A 16,661-nucleotide genomic window follows, 5' to 3' on the forward strand; every position below is an offset into this window, starting at 1 on the left:
ATTAAGTCTTGATTTTATAGTCAAATCTTAAAACGCTGCAACTTTGAGATGGATTTAATTGTACATATTATAAGTTTGAACTAATACATATTTACATTTGTAAAAATAAAAAAAAATTTTTTACTTGAAATATTTCGAAGATAAAAATGGGATTTTTCTTCAGTCTTTCACTTACACTTTTCTCGCGAAAAAATAGGACACGCATTTTATACATTTTTTTTTAGTTTATACTATTTGATAATCCGCGTTTCACCATAATGGCCCGAATCCGCGATTCAGAACACTTTTAATACACTCGATTAGTAGTTGAGTGCAACATTTTGAGCCATTATCGCTATACGTGCATATTTTAGCCGTTCAGCTCGCATTAGGCATTGGCGTGAGAGATACAGCAAAACACGACACCGGCGATTCGGCGGTTACACGAAGTATGGCTGGTGTACATGAGGTAATGATTTCGAATGACGCACGTATATATGTTCGTTCGGTGCGCTCTACATATCCCGATACGATCGGAGGGATAGGGGGTCGGGCGGGGAGATGAACCGCGAATTATTAACTCGGATATACCGAGTGGGCAATGCCACCTCCGCAAAACCGCTAGCCACCACTGGCAATCCTGGCCGGTAAAGCCATGAATATCGGCACGACTTCGATTCGATCCGCTCACGTTTCGTCGAGCACGGCTCCGAGAAACGAACGTATCGCGGAAAATAGCGGGACGCGACTTGCCTCGTGCCATAAAGTTTGTTGTAAAAGTTGTCGCAACCGTATCATTAAAGTTTTACGTCTTATTGGAGGGAAAACGCGCGCCCTGAACGCGCTTTCCTGAGAATGCGAACCGGCAAGTTCTCGAAAAGCGCGGCTCCTCTCGCCGATTTTATTTTAATTACTAGGGGCGTAGATATCTCGCCCTCCTCTCTCTCTTTGCGATAGACTACAAATTATGCTTAACACCGAAAGGGACAAGAAGTTGCCGTTTATCCGGATGAATATATTTCGCGTCTTGTAGATGAGAGGGAAGTAAGAATTGTTCCCCGAGAGCGTAGAAAAACGTGGGAATTTTCTCGCGCTTATCGTTAATCCTGATTAAAAGTTCGGAAGAAGTATATGGAAGATTTACCACCGTTTAAAGATACTTGACAAGTAGGATGATCGATTCTGATACGTCGAAGTAATAGATATAAAATTCTTCGTTATATTTCAAAAACTTTTTTTAGTACAAGCATCAAAAGTTGAAGTAGTCTTAACTCACGTTGATAAGAAAACATGGCGCGTATAACGTGAGTCGTAAAGTATTGAGGAGACTAGAATTTCTTCGCGCCATCAATAATGAATCAAAGACACGAAGTAAAGATGCAAGACTCTCGCAGGGAGAAATGTACACTTTGGTGGCAACTTTGGCGCTTCTCTTAAATCTATTTCTATAGAAGTGGCAATAACAGATTTAAAAGTATATTGGAAAGGAGAGAAGGGGCCTCTCTCTCTCTCTTTTTCATACGAGGATACTCAAGAAACATATCTCAAGTACACTCTTTGAATTTTGCGAAAGAAACTTCTCTTCGTAGAGTCTTCCTTCGCTTTCCGCTACTTGTTTTCTTGCATTATGCATCGAAAGCATTATATGTATCGGAAGCTGAAGATCCTCTTTGCGACCGTCGCGTCTCGATTCAATTATCGCAAGCCTTTAATAACGGACGAAACAAACGCGCTACTTTTTCAGAATATCGATCAGTCTCTTTCTGTTTTTTATATACAATTAATTCTCCGTTTATATGCACAACACCATAAAGGACTGATATATATTCGAAGAATAACTTTTAGTTTTCAACTACGCCCGACGCGTCAAAGTTACACGAAATATGGATGCAACGATATACATGCATCGAAATTTCTCGACGTATATCGTGATCGCAACTAATCATCACAAAGCCCGCTTTAATCTATTAATATAAATATAATTTGTTTCCGCACAATTGTATTGCAACATTTATGAATTGCAACGAGATGCATTTTAAAGGGACGTTATTTCGACAAATTTAATATTTTATTCCTCCAGCTGATCGTGTTTCTCTTTTCGAATATTACTGTGAAAATAATATATCCTTTTATATAATCAATTATTCATTAATATTTGCAACATTTCATTAAATTTTCCGTACAACGTTTATACGTATGCGATGAAAAACAAAATTCTTTAATCAATCATCGTTGACACTACTTGTTATATACACAAATCCAAATTATATATGAATTTCTCTATTGATACGATATAAAGCAAATTCTTGTAGCGTCAACGAAATTACAATAGATAATTAAATTTGCCATCTTATTTTTCGCAACCTCGATATCGAGCGGTGAAACTTGGATAAAGTTTGAGAGATCTTGTTGCACGAGTTTAACTTGAACCGTAGTTTAACTTACTTTTCGTCTTTTTCTACCGCTACTTTTGGTAAGAAAACAAGGGCTCGGTTAAACTAGAGGCACATTTAACCGACGCGAGCAGCGAATGGAAGAGAGAAAAAAAGAAGGGAAGAAAGTCGGACAAGTACTTTGGCCAAAATCATTGCCCTCGCTACACAGTATATATTCTGGAAGTCACCGAGCAATCCGGATCTCGCTCGTACAGATCCGTACATACATCCGTAATAGGTCGCGGATCCTAAAGGAACGATCGATCGCACGCAGAAGGAAACAGCTCCCGTTGTTTGCAACCGCGAGTGAATAGATAAAAGAGTAGCGGATGCGGCGAGGGGAGAGAAAAGGGACGAGAGGAAGAGGGACGCGAGAAAGTCCGGGCTCTCTCGTGCCGGACAAGCGGCTTAAGATCGGATCCTTCGAGAACGGATCCTTCGATTCGCGAAAATCCCGGCGCACGTCGGACGGGAAATTGGAGCGGTAGCGGGAGCGAAAGGGGGGAGGAAGGGAGGAGGGACAGACCTGCGGCCGGGCCGTAAAGGGAAGAAAGGGATCTCTCCTCCCTGCGTTGGTGGGAAAGAAGGCGGAGGATCGCGGCGAACGAGGTAAACCCGACGCGGTCTCCCGGGGGATCTCTGCGCGGAGCGCGGTTCGCCGGCTCCATGTATCTTTCCCGGTGTATTTACGTGTACGGCCAACGGACACGTGAATACCGCAGGTTGAAAGGTAGGAGGAAGGGGAGGACGAATTCGGCTCGTTTCGCCCCTTAAAATCTTCTTTGCGGCCACGCGAGGGAGCACCGTGATCCTTTAGTATTAACGACATTCTGCTCCGTAAATACGTTTCGGAATTGCACGGTGGTGCGCCCGCTGTCAAGCGGAAGCAAGAGGGATGGCGCCCTGCTCTTCGGCGATATGAATATGAATGATGCGGCGAAACGGCCTCTCTTTCGCGCCGCACGTCGGTCATACGTCTAACATTACAATATCACTGAAATGGGCATGGAACATGTATATAGTTTTTGGCGGATATCTCGAGGGAGATGCGAGGGTGCCGCATCGAGGGTGAGAGCGTTACCCTCTCCGAAGAGAGCAGTAACTCCGTTAAGGAAAAATTTGTTTCGAGTAGAACATTATTCTATATTAAGTATTGGGAACTTTATTTCATTTCGAATAAAGTTTGACGAGGTGATTTGACGACACACTGAGAAAAAAATCTGGTTGCATTAATTAGAATTCTGGTAGATTCAACCAGTATGTCTGTTGGAAAATGGACGAATCAGAATTCTTGTAGGAATTACCAGATGAATCTGATTAATTTCTTTCTGTTAAATTTACCAAATTTTCTGGTTAATAATACTAAACTCGCCAGCACCAAGTCATTTAAAATTTTTTCCATCTAATCTCAAAAGTCTGTTTAATATTCTGAATTCCAACAAGATTATTGGATAAATTCAATCCAGATTATTGAATAAATTATTTTAAATTCAGTTTGTTAGAAATTAAACTGATAAACAGTGATGCAAGAAGAGGATGCAGCTCAAACACACACAATCAGAGAGCTAGCGTCCTCTTTCTGGCACTACTGCTCGTAAGAGAAAAAAAATATACTTTGGATTTAATGTTAATACTAGTTCTTTATATACATTTCATGGCAAATATTGAATACGAGTTAAGTTAAGAGTGGCTCGCCGCCTAGCGGCAAGCAAAGAAATTAATGTAACAAGAAATTTTATAGATCCAACCAGAAAATACTAACCAAATCCTTATAGTAAAATCTATTAAACGTTCTAGTTATAAAAAATCGAGTCTTATCATGATAACTAGAAATTCTTGTTTGATTTAACCAAAATGCCTTCAATCATATACGTCTTGTTGGTACAATCAAACGATTTTTCTCAGTGCAGGACCGGAATATTCTTGTAAAAAGGATATCGTGTTGGATGGAGTGATAGAAACTTTGAATTTTACCCTGGAAATGGAGAAATCTCTCATTTGTCTAAGAAGACTGTACGTATTATTCAACGTCTGAAATTAAAGAATTGATTTTTTAAATACTGTTCTGTTAATAGCTTCTGTAATTATCAAGATATTTGCGCAAGAAAATCGAATATCGTCTTTCTATTGTGTGGAATGAAAACGTTAAGGTCTGCTTAAACGCTCTTCATTATTCACGTCGAATGGAACGACGAATGGCAAGACGAATTGGCCGAGAGGCTACTTTCGAGGCGGGCTTTCAAAATTCAACGGTGTTCCTTACGGCGCTACCGCATTATAAATCGCGCTTGACGATTGACGCTGAGCGAATACCATTAAAAGGTATAATGCCGATCGCCGTCGTTAGACGAGGCGAGGGTGTCGTTGTAAATCACTCGATCCTCTTTACGAGGACTGCGAGAGGGGAGGAGGCGATAATTCTTGGGGTGGTCTCTTCTCTTCACCATGTCTAACTTCCTCTTCGTGACCATCTCTCTTGATCGGTCCCTTGTCTTTTCTTTCTTTTTCCTTCCCTTCTCTCTTTCTCTTTATATCCTCCCTTAATCTTGCGCTCGTACTCTCTTTTCGATAGTTTAGCTCTCTCGTGTCCTTCTCTCTCTCTCGCACGTTTCCCCCGTTGCTGGTTCTCGTCCAGCACGTGCTAACATCGAGATGACCCGAGGTTCTAACTCGACGTAATTCGGTCTCCCGGGCTTTTCGCCGGACAATGGCTAATAATTGTCGACAGTCGGCGTTGGGAAGAAGAGAGATCGAGTTGGCAAAGGGGGAGGGGGCGAGGGGGCGGAAGAACTGGGCGCGTTACTCGTTGCGAAAATGAAGTTTGCGAAACGGGAACGAATCTCGCGGGTATTGTTATCGCGTCTCTAAAACGACACGCGGGCGAACGCGAATTAAAGAAGGAGGACCCCGGGCAAGGGAGCGAGAGGGAGGCCAGCTATTGGCCCATCTCCGATTTCGATCTAACCTTCCAGATGTAAGGGGTGATGTTCGAGTGAAAACCGACGTCCCTTTTCGCGACGGTGATCCAATTTTGAAATCGATGTCAGTCATTATCGGCATTGTGTATTCACGAGTCTGTCGCGCGCTACGTAATAAGATAAATGAACGAACCTTCATCCCTTCCTCCCTCCCATCCTTTCTCCTTTCGTGGAAATAATTAATATCTGGAGCGAGCGACTCTGCGCGCTCATCGATTAAATTGCATTCTACGGACGCCTCGCCAACGAAGATTCTATCGGCGTTGACTTCCGGTATCGCGCCGCGTCTCCGCCGTCATCTCAGATATCGCGATAATAAATCGGCCTCTCGAATGGAGGTCGTTAATCGTGGAATGTCGCCGGGTATCACCCCTCGTCGAGTCCACGGGAGAGTCGGACGGAACTTTATATACCGCCGCGGTCGCGCGCGGCGTCGCACGATTTGTCATAACTTCCGACCGTAAAGCCAAACGAACCGTGTCCCTTCGCAATTTCCGTATCAGCTCGTGCTTCTTTCGCGACAGCGAGACCTCACGTGACAGCGTTAAACCGCCTTCTCGTACGTTACGTAAGACGTGGAAATAAAACACGAAGCGGCCAGGAGGAACTGGGCCGGATCGAAATGGCACGTCGAATGCGGAATCGATCGGCCCGATATGTCCGACCAATGAACCAACCAACAGGCCGGGGCCATCAAGGATGGAGAAGATTGCGGGACCGACAATACACTAGTAAGACGCGCGATTCGTAGCACGACCGTCAGACAAAGATTTATGTCGCGACTGAATTGATTTTCATAATTCGCTATTCGTGCGCTACGTGCAATTCCCCAAATTGGACAGATTACGGCCTTTTGAAATATGGTGCCATGTCTCGCGCGCGCCAAAGTGACATGGCGTCCTCCCAGCATTTTATTTGCGACGCGTGCCGCTTCGAAATGATCGTAGATTTATTTAGAAGATGCCTGCGAGGGCGACAAGTGACATACACGTGTCACGATTAAGCCAATACACTTTGCTAATATCGTCCACGCTTTTTACGAGTGTCACTTTGCGATTGTATTTCACGCAGTTTCCGCTTGAAAAATCGCACGCTATCTTTATATTAAAATTATTTTACGATACGCGTTCAATGGCGGATATATATACACAGCCATTATTTAGACTATCGAACGGTAAGAGCACTATGTTTTCGGCAAAATGTGCTGATCCGCCTCGGATCTAAAAAGGAAAAGCGACGAGTCATCCCCCTGACGTCAATGTTCTTATTCTATCTATATAACACGTAGCTCGCACCTTCGAGTGAAGCGAATGGACGAGAATATAAGCGGTACTCGTTTATACCCACCTAGCGAGAGAAAGATAAAAAGGGCAAGAAGAAAGGAACGCGCGGAAAAATTTGGAAAGGGGAGAGTGGAACGTTAGCGCGGATCATTTTTCACGGCGAGGCAGTCGAATGAAAGCGCGATTCCATCATCTTCTGGGCATGAAAAGCGTTTCGTGATCGTTTTAAAATAAGCTATTCTACGAGGGTTTACATATGAAACGCGTCCTCCTCTCTTGCTCCCGATGCTTCTCGTCCTCCTCGTCCTCCTCCTCCTCGTCTCCTTTATTTCATGGCTGGGCGCGCTTCGATTCCGCGAATACAGGTGTAACCGTCCGTGTATCAAGTGTTGTAACGCATGCACAAGTGCGTGGGCGATGCGTGTTGGCTGTTACATTCACGTCGGCCGATCCGCGCGTACATAAATATGTCCGCGCCCTTGTAAAACACGAGCTTTGTTACGCTCGTCTCTGTCTCCCGAACGATGGACAGGCGTATCAAATGACGATTTTTTTTCTCCTCCTGAAAAGGAGAACCGGAAACGTTCGTGTGTGTCGCATTAGAGAGGTGATATGCGTGGTATAAATAAATCATCAATTTTTTCCCGTTTCGACGAAACGTTCAACGAAACAAATTCCAGTGCCTTTTTGCGCTCGCGATCCTAAAACTCTTACGACTTACGTAAGGACCGACGGGACGTCGTTGGCTTTATAGTGTCGTGACGGGCTAGACTCGCTGCCCGGATAACGACGACATCGTCGAGAGAACACTCGATCTTGTCCGTCGAGGTCATTGACACTGCGTTTTCCGCGCGATGGAATATTGAATTCTCTTTCGTGCACGCTCTCTCTTTCTTTTTCTGTTGAAAAATATAAATGTATGTCATGGAAAATACACCGAGAGTCGAAATATCTAAATTTCCTGTACCATAAAATAGACTTTCTAGCGAATGTAAATTTTCCTATAGCGATCGCGACGAACGACGGCGAGGGAAGAGAGCATCGACGCCGACTCTCGACTTTGTCTCTTCGGTTTTGAGTGCATCGCACACACCATCGCGCCGTAGTGCCGTACTATACACGCGAACTTGGCATGCATCGCAATAAAGGTACGCGTATATTCTTTTCCCTACACGCCAAGACACTTGGTTTCCATCTGAGCGGAATCGATCGCGGCGACGACCTGGAGGACGTCAACGAACCTGAGGCTCGTTATATTTCGAGTTCTCTTCTCGCGCACATAACATCATACGATTCCCCTATCCATCAGAATTTATTTGACTGCTCGAAAGACTCCATTATAAGAGAATTTTAAGTTAATTAAAAATTGATCATTTATACATATAAATATAATATAATTAATTTTATTAAATTATTAATATAATTAATTTTATTAAATTATATAATAAATATATTTTATTATATTATAATTTTATTAAATATATTTAATAAAATTTTTTATTAAACATTTAATAAAATTTGAGTCAAATTTTTCTCTACAAGTATAAGTTTCTCGAGTATCTGCTCACTTTTTTTTAAACAATCGTCTACGGCGACGGCTTTGTACTTTGTGCGAGGATTGCAACTCTGGCTGCATCGGCAGAAAGAGACAGAAGGGCGACGGGGATGATAACGCGAATGTGAACGATACGCCGACGACGAGATTCTACGATGTTCACAATAGCCCATGTCCTGAGAGTATTGCAATAGAAGATTATAACGAGCTACCCGTTTCTTATCCTCGCCATCTACCCACTTTAGTCCCTCTTTTTTCCTTCTCTTTCTTTTCTTCTTCCCCATGTTATGTCCGTTACAAGATTTTTTCTTCCTGTTGTATTCTTCGATTCTTTATCCTGCGCGTTCTTCGATTATCGTTCGTCATCATACTCGCTGGCTTGATGCTTTTTATCTCTCCTCCTTACCCTCCCGAGACTCCGCCAATGATCCTTTGATCCTAGTTGATATAATGAAAGCGTACTAAGGTAAGGCGGTCATCTATCCAAGATGTCAAAGTGAAATGTGACACAGATCCGTCGTGGTGTCACGATGCTGGGATAGGATTGGTTATTTCTTTCGTGTCCCACGAGCCCCGGACTCTTTGCGGAAGCGACATACACGCTGTCGTATTGTGAATATCGTAAGCTCTTCGAACGGAAATCAGATATATCAGTTTCGTCGCTTTATCCTGGTTTCGATAAACATTCTTTGCCTTTTCGCTCGTACCAATTTTTATAACGACTTTGTAAATCTTGTAATTAAAATTTAAGCGTTTATAAATCGAAGAATGCCTCGCGCCTGAGACGAAGACGCAATCTCTAGTCACGTGCAAATTCGCTTCTTCGATGACACGTAATGATATGTCCTTATCCATGTTCAACTTTGAGGCAATCTTACAAGGACGTCTTACATTTCTCCAGACATTCGCTGGTACAATCGTCTGGATCATCGTCGGTTTCGCATCTCTCGAGTTACGAGAACTCATAACGACGCTGTCTTTACGATGGTGACCGTTTGCACCGTCCGATCTTTGCACGCCACAATACTTACATAACAAATCGGAAGCGAAACGCGTGACTTTGCACGCGAGAAACCGAATTCGTGTAACTTGCAAATGCACTTCGGTTACCGTGATCACCAGGGCACGTTCAAATTCGAGAGAACATGCGGGACGTGCCCGGACCTTTTCGATATCGAAAGGTGCAGCGGGAAATGTATGGAATATATCGGTCGGAATATATTGCAAAGAGCATTGGGATTATTCATTGTCGCTATTTTTTGCTTTACTTTTGCTTCTGATATACGATTGTTTACAATTATCGCTGAAAACCAAGGAATATCGTTAATATCATTAGCGTTCTTTATTAAATTACTCGTTTCCAAGCACTGGTCAAAGTTAATTGAGATTTAATTAATTTTCTTTGCGCTTTTAAAAGTGGATCTAGACCAAGTTAATTAAATTGTATTTGCAACTAACGCGCATTTAGAGTTTATATTCTGAAAACTAAAAAAGATTTACAGAGTTGGTATTATTTTATTTGACACATGCGTGTCACGGCTTCAAACATAAAATAAACTGAATCACCATATTTTTCATATATATGTCTTCTTTCCATTTTTTATGCTTTACTCTTTATATGCTCTCAATCAATCACTTTCCTAGTATATATTCAACCATTAAATGTCAAACTGTCAGTACGTGGATCTCATCACCAATTCGAATTTCCGCACTTTTTTTAATACGATTGACAGCATCGCGGGCAACGATACTCTTGCGGAATAACTCGTGTCCAATGAATGGATTATCCTTCTTCCATTTTTACTCTTTTTATATGTAAAATGTAAAATGTAAAATGGTATTATTTTCTATCTAGATGAAGATCAGGCAGATAATCGCTCAAGTCGCTGCTACGATGAAAAATGCAGATTGCGTTCCACCGGGCAGGCAGGTATTCCGGGCGTTACTTTATGTTTTTCTTTCGAGACTCTTCGTCCGGAGAGCAGCGTCCGAGCTCTCTCACTATTACCCGCGTATTACCCTCTTGTGAAAATTCCACTGGTCGGGCACGGCAAGAGGGAAAACACTATCGACGGCTCCGCAATTTTCCGTGCCATAGAGCAGGAGGCAAGCCGTCGCTGCTGTAAAGGAAAGAAGCGAGGGGGATAAGAGAACAAGGGCGAATAAGGGATGAAGAGAGAGAAGGAGAGCAAGAGCTGGTGTGCAAGAGCGACGCGGATATTCTTTCGCACGCGATACCTCCGGTGATATGGTCCAAGGATAGAACGTCCGTTCTTCCTCTCGTCCTTTCTTTCGTCCGTTCTTTTCTTTCGTCCTTTTGCCCGCTCGGCCTATTCGATCTCTCAGCTTCCGCGTCGTCTTTATCGGTGCAAACCTGGCACCAACGAGATGTTGCCTCGTACGTTGCAAGGAGAGAGAAACAGCGTCTCCGAAAAGAGATAAACCACGGAGGGTCAGCGTACGTGATGAATCCCTGTCCGTGTTGAATCTCGAATCGACAAAGAACACCGACTCGTGCAAAGGATACTAATTCGACTCTTTGATGCGCGCATCAATTCGTTTCGATGCCGTGAATTGCGTGAAAGAGAAAGAATCGATACTCCAATATTTCTCGACAATTTAATCATAACATTAATTAAATCGTTGCCAAATTTCCGAGACTCATATAAACGCGCCGAGAAAGGCAAGATTATGTTTAATGGGTCGATAAAACTCTTGGCACCGTGTCTTTGTTGCCTTTATAAAACATAGCGAGTAAATGGATACAAGTCGACGGAGATTTGCGCAAATGCAACGAATATCACGACAAATGTTTTTGACGGTCGACCAAGTGTGACATGGCGGCAAATTCCTTCAACTCGCCGGCCGGCAAAAATCGCGCTTCGCCTCGGCGAGCGCGACATAATGCACGAATCACGATACCGAATGCCACATCGCTTGTGGCGGTGACAATAACGCGTTCGATATTTCTGGCTCGTAAATTCTGTTAAATGCCACCGAGGGCGAGAGACAGAGGGGTGACTGTGACACAAAGGCGCCAAAACCTCGTTGAACACTCCAAGGTTCTTACGATAGGTACCGCTTATGTGTCCCGCTCGTTGGAATTATTCTCTTGAGATTCTCACTCGCAATACACAGACACGTATACAACACTCGCGGACATATATTTGCCGATACGGACCCCCGTCGAGCTATTATTCGCATTGTCCGAGCATTTGGCTTGGCCGGGCAAAAATATTGTCGCCGTTAATTTCACGAGTCCGCCACTTCGTTCTTTTCTCCGATTCTCGCTGGGCGTTTGATACAAATCAATGTTTCCTGCACCGGTATCCTCTCGAATGCGGGAATGCATAAAAAAAAAATCTTTAACACTCGACAGTTATGTATAAACTGTAGAGTGTATTCCGATATTTTAATATGCCCTGTGTAATTTACTCTTTTACATTTATTTTTAACTTTTTTAATTTATATTTTTTCAAAAGTTCAATTTTCATTATCATCGTGAAAATAATAATATGTAAAATTAATAATAATATAGAAAATGAAGTTGAAAATATATATGGAAACCTCTTAAATATACTGTATAAAAATATTTGATTTAGTTTTTAAAAAAATATTAAATGAATATTTTATCGAGATGGGTTGAATTTTTTGTACTGACATGTAGCTGTTACAATTACGGTGTAGCTTTAATGACGTTCAAAGGTCTCCGTCAGCGAGCCTTTAGAACTCGATCTAAACGACCGATCGACAAAGAGAAGCAATGGAGAGAAAGAGAAAGAGGTAGTCTACTCTCTCCTCTCTTAGTAGGCGTCAGAGTGCGATTCGAATTTCGAGTGTGCCAATTGTACGCGTGTGACAGAGAAGGCGGGCCGCGCCCGAGTTAATCGCATTTGCACCCGGCCTCGCACGTGTTGACGATTGTCAAGAACGTCGCCTGGAGAGTCGTTTAAACCAGCTGCGGTATATCTAGCGCGGATTGTAAACGTTTTCACACGCGCCATTGGTGCGAACGAATAAATTAAACGATTCGTGTCGCCAGAGTCGAACGTGCGAACGTATGACACGTGTACATCGCATTAATTATATATCTGCGCGCGTAATTATTTCGTTGCATCATTTATCGTAGACGCAATAATTCGACGCGTCCAATCATCATCCGGCCCGAGACGAAATATCGCGCATTATACGTTTTTACTTACTTCAATTTGCTTGTCAACGAAACGCTCTGTTAACGTCATGGCGTTAACGAGAACCCATCAGCGATTAATTAATTTCTCTCGACTATCGAACGCGTCCTCGGAAGGGGAGAAGGGGAAAGAAAGATTGTCACTCTCTACCGATGTCGTAAAAAAGGAGAGCATGGAATAAAGAGGCTGTTTGTTTGCACAAGAGGAGCACCGGGTGGTAAAGTATCTACGGGCTCTCTCTCTCTCTCTCTCTCTCTGTCGTTTTCTTTTTTCTCTCTCGGCGGGGGTTTAAGAGGCGACCCGTAATGTCGGTGGTTAACGCTGACAGGGTGGCAAGAGCGACACTATTGTCCATGGTCCCACGGGGGTGAGCAGACCGGACCGTCGTCGACAGTTGGCGAGCAGCTCTATGTCCGAAATTACGCCGTCCGTGTCGGCCGTGTCCCCTTTGGCGGACAACATTCGGAGCAACACAGTCGATGTCTTTCGACGCGCTCGTAAAAAGATGACAAACCGTATGTCGGCCATCGATTATCGGGAATCGACGCGCGTATCGCGGTGTCGACCAAGGTATCGCGGTACCGCGTCGATATCGACGTGTAGACGATCGTTGCCGGAAATGACAGAGAACGATGCGCCCGTCATCAATTTTCTACGCGCAAATAATAAATAACCACGAATAAACGGGCACGCGATTGGAAAACAATTATGAATATCGAAGAGAATTATTATGAAATGATAATCGCGATGCGCGATATCTCTCTGATTTCCGTTCGTTCGAAAACAATTCATTGTAGATCAAATATTGAAATACTTTCTACATAAACATTTATATCTCTGAAAAATTTATGTAACCGTTTATTATTGCAAATACATCGCGAATAGAGAGAGAGGGGTAAATTCGCATTAATTTTCGTGAATGTTATTCTAAATTTTCGCCTTCACGATTTATCGACGACGATCCCGGGCAACGAGCCAAACCAAGGCGTCGTGGATTATATCGGTAGCAACGCGTATGTATCCGACGCACAGGCGCGATAAACGCAAAGTGACATTGTTAAGAATCGATTCGCGCGCGTTCGTATTGTGGTGGCTGCTGATCACAAGCGGGCTCTGCCGCACGAACAGCTCGAAATCAAAAGCTCTTCTGTGAGCGGGGCACGCCCGCCGTGTCTGCGACGGTGTTAACAAGCTTCTGCAAAGCCGGGTTCATACAGTCTGCACACAGACAGGAGCGAATATATCGCGCGCAACGTGCGTAACGAGTTTGACGCTCCACCCTCTCTTGCACCAAACTCAGCTCGTTAAACCGATAGCAGCCGGGAAAGTTAATTTGCGCATTACTTGAGGGAGGGGAGGAACGGGAGATATTACGAAATTAATGATGCTATTATCTAAGGATACGGTGTTACCTGGATAATGCTATCCGTTTCGCGGCGTTTCAATCGCTCAAAAGCATCCTCGCCTTAGCATGCGCTTGTTAAATGAAGAGATTCGATATAGTATAATTCCGGGATGGATGGATGCTGCTTGAGATGGACCAGGGCTCGAATTTTTCAAATACGAAACGCGTTTGTGCATATCTGCAAATGAATTATATACATATTACATATGTGTGTGCTTGATGTCGAAACAGTTTATAATAATCACGATTTAAATTTAGGTAAAATGTTAATATTTTTTATAATAACAAAGAGGAAAAAGCTAAAAGATCATTTCCAAATTTTATTTATCATATTTATCCATGAATATTTCGTATGCTATGCATACGAAAGAGATATTGAGTCCGTTAAATAATTTTAAATCATCTGATCAATTATATTTGAAGAAAAGTTTTAAAAATGGAATAGTTGAACTAGTTTTAATGATATGATTAATCACAGATGGATGAACCAAATTTAAAAGAGATAAATGTATTTTTTCCAACCATTTATTTTCAAATAAATAGATTATAGCAGTTATCGTTACTTTTTATAGCATAAAACAATATCAATAAAAAATCAACGGAAAAATATGCAACCTAGAAAGCTTTAGCTTTAGACAAACAGGAAAATATTATTTTATTATAGTTGTTAACTACAGTGAGAAATTACATAAATGAGGTTTGCAGATGTTTTAGTTTCACGTTTGTTGATTCTACTTTGTCAATTAATATAATAATAAATAATAATTGTTTTTTAACGGAAATTTAATATTTAAAAATAATTATCTATAATTTTATTAAACATTTTAATGCACTTTTTTTTCAAAAATGCGGTAAATCTTTTTTCCATAGGATTCCATTGTTATTTTATGCGGTAAATAAACTACATACTGAGTAGAGATTTCTCTTTCTAAAATTCATATTGTTGAAAAATGTTTATATTGTTATGCATATAAATAAAATATTTAGATTAATACATCATAGGTATATATTTTGATAGTGGTTTATGATTTGAAAAACGTGCTTATTTTCAATGTCTATAATTTAAAAAAATCTATCTTCCCCCAAAGTATTCTATTTAAATAGTTTCAAGCTCACGCGATTCGATTTAAGTCTTGCAAATATCATTAGTTTAGCTCAGATTTAATAACTTTATTCATAATGCTAGATATATACACCATGTGTGTATATATCATATTAAAATTAAACTTTTAAAACAACAACCAAAGGATAATGTAACGCGATATACATTCTTGATCTACTTATCTCTTCAATTAGCAGAACAGGGAGGAATCTTTCAGGAAGGACACAAATTCAATTATCTCATTAACCGTTCTCCAACTTGCCGCTGAGAATTATCGTTCATGGCATTAAGTTACGAGGAGCCAGCCAGTCCGTTACGCCCGTGACATTTTCATCATTTCGTTAGATGTTAATAAACGTCGGCTTGTGGCCCTTTCCGGGATTGCGCGGGATTAAAATTGAAATGAGAAACAGCAATGGTTGCTTTAGTCGACTCCGAGTGTAGATGAGGCGAGCCAGAACGATTCGGGCTGAATAATTAAAGCGTTAGTAACGCGACCGAGTTTGGCGAGCCAATTTTGCGAAGGTCCGCCTCTCGCCGACCATTACAATGGCCCCGAGACTCTTTGATGTGTCTCTTGCTCTGTCGGTCTTGTTCGCCCACTTCTTCCTCGTTCCGCTTGCTTTCTTACGCTTTTGCTTTGTCAAGAACACGATTGCCCTGAAACACAGAGAACGACGCGACGTCCTTTCGCCTCCAAATCTCGTGTTCTTTCTTTATCCGTTTCTTTTGTCACGGCAGATGGCTCAGTAGGTCGAACCGCCGTGCTAATTAGAGAACACGCCCAGATCTCATAATGAAGGGAACAAAGATCGTTTTTTTGATTTTCATTGACAAAGAAATAGCCCGGGAAAAAGAATTTCTATTCTTTCCGATATACAGGGTGAGCCATTTTAAGTTACCCACCCCAATAACTTTTTTATTTTTGAATGTACAACAAAATGTTTCAAATAAAAGTTGCTTGACTTCGAGGGGGACAGAAGATGGTGGCAAAAATTTGACCTTGGATAGTCATTTGAAGGTCACATAAAGGTCATCTTCAATTTCTTAAATGGAACCTACTATTTTTCATTGCATATTCTTGTAGCTTATCTCGAGAGCTTTCCAAAACACTATAATTAAGTACCTTTTCGTTAAGTACTTTTTGAGTTATGAGGCTTGAAATAATTTCTTAATTTTACATAAACCGTAAAATATCTTGTAAAATATTTATTTTTCGATTATCTTACCTTAATACTTTTACGTACAAAATAATGAGAGGAATCAATTGGTGTAAAGAAAACACATAATTGTTTCGAAAAAAAAAATGTAATTTGCAATTAACAATTACATTTTTTTTTCGAAACAATTATATGTTTTCTTTACACCAATTGATTCCTCTCATTATTTTGTACGTAAAAGTATTAAGGTAAGATAATTGAAAAATGAATATTTTACAAGATATTTTACGGTTTATGTAAAATTAAGAAATTGCAATGAAGAATATGCAATGAAAAATAGTAGGTTCCATTTAAGAAATTGAAGGTGACCTTTATGTGACCTTCAAATGACTATCCAAGGTCAAATTTTTGCCACCATGTTCTGTCCCCCTCGAAGTCAAGCAACTTTTATTTGAAACATTTTGTTGTACATTCAAAAATAAAAAAGTTATTGGGGTGGGTAACTTAAAATGGCTCACCCTGTATATCTCGCTGAAACCGTTGAACCTCAAATTTTTGCATCCCTTGAAACCGC

At 41.5% G+C, this 16,661-nt stretch overlaps 1 protein-coding gene and 1 long non-coding RNA gene across 7 annotated transcripts in view; one reads left to right on the forward strand and one right to left on the reverse strand.

The window, feature by feature from the left end:
- LOC145976668 (nephrin) overlaps nucleotides 1-16,661 on the forward strand; it is a 372,381-nt gene that overhangs the window by 180,512 nt on the left and 175,208 nt on the right. The gene's annotated exons all lie outside the window — the stretch shown is intronic.
- Nucleotides 1-16,661, reverse strand: part of LOC145976670 (uncharacterized) — a 73,433-nt gene that overhangs the window by 10,070 nt on the left and 46,702 nt on the right. The window contains exon 2 of the long non-coding RNA XR_014440289.1: nucleotides 13,833-14,003. This is a non-coding gene — a long non-coding RNA (uncharacterized LOC145976670). The remainder of the gene's footprint in view (nucleotides 1-13,832; nucleotides 14,004-16,661) is intronic.

Source organism: Camponotus vicinus, unplaced genomic scaffold, assembly GCF_025532165.1.
Source record: "Camponotus vicinus isolate PSW18456_S1 unplaced genomic scaffold, iyCamVici1.0 SCAF_9, whole genome shotgun sequence".
Taxonomy (NCBI): domain Eukaryota; kingdom Metazoa; phylum Arthropoda; class Insecta; order Hymenoptera; family Formicidae; genus Camponotus; species Camponotus vicinus.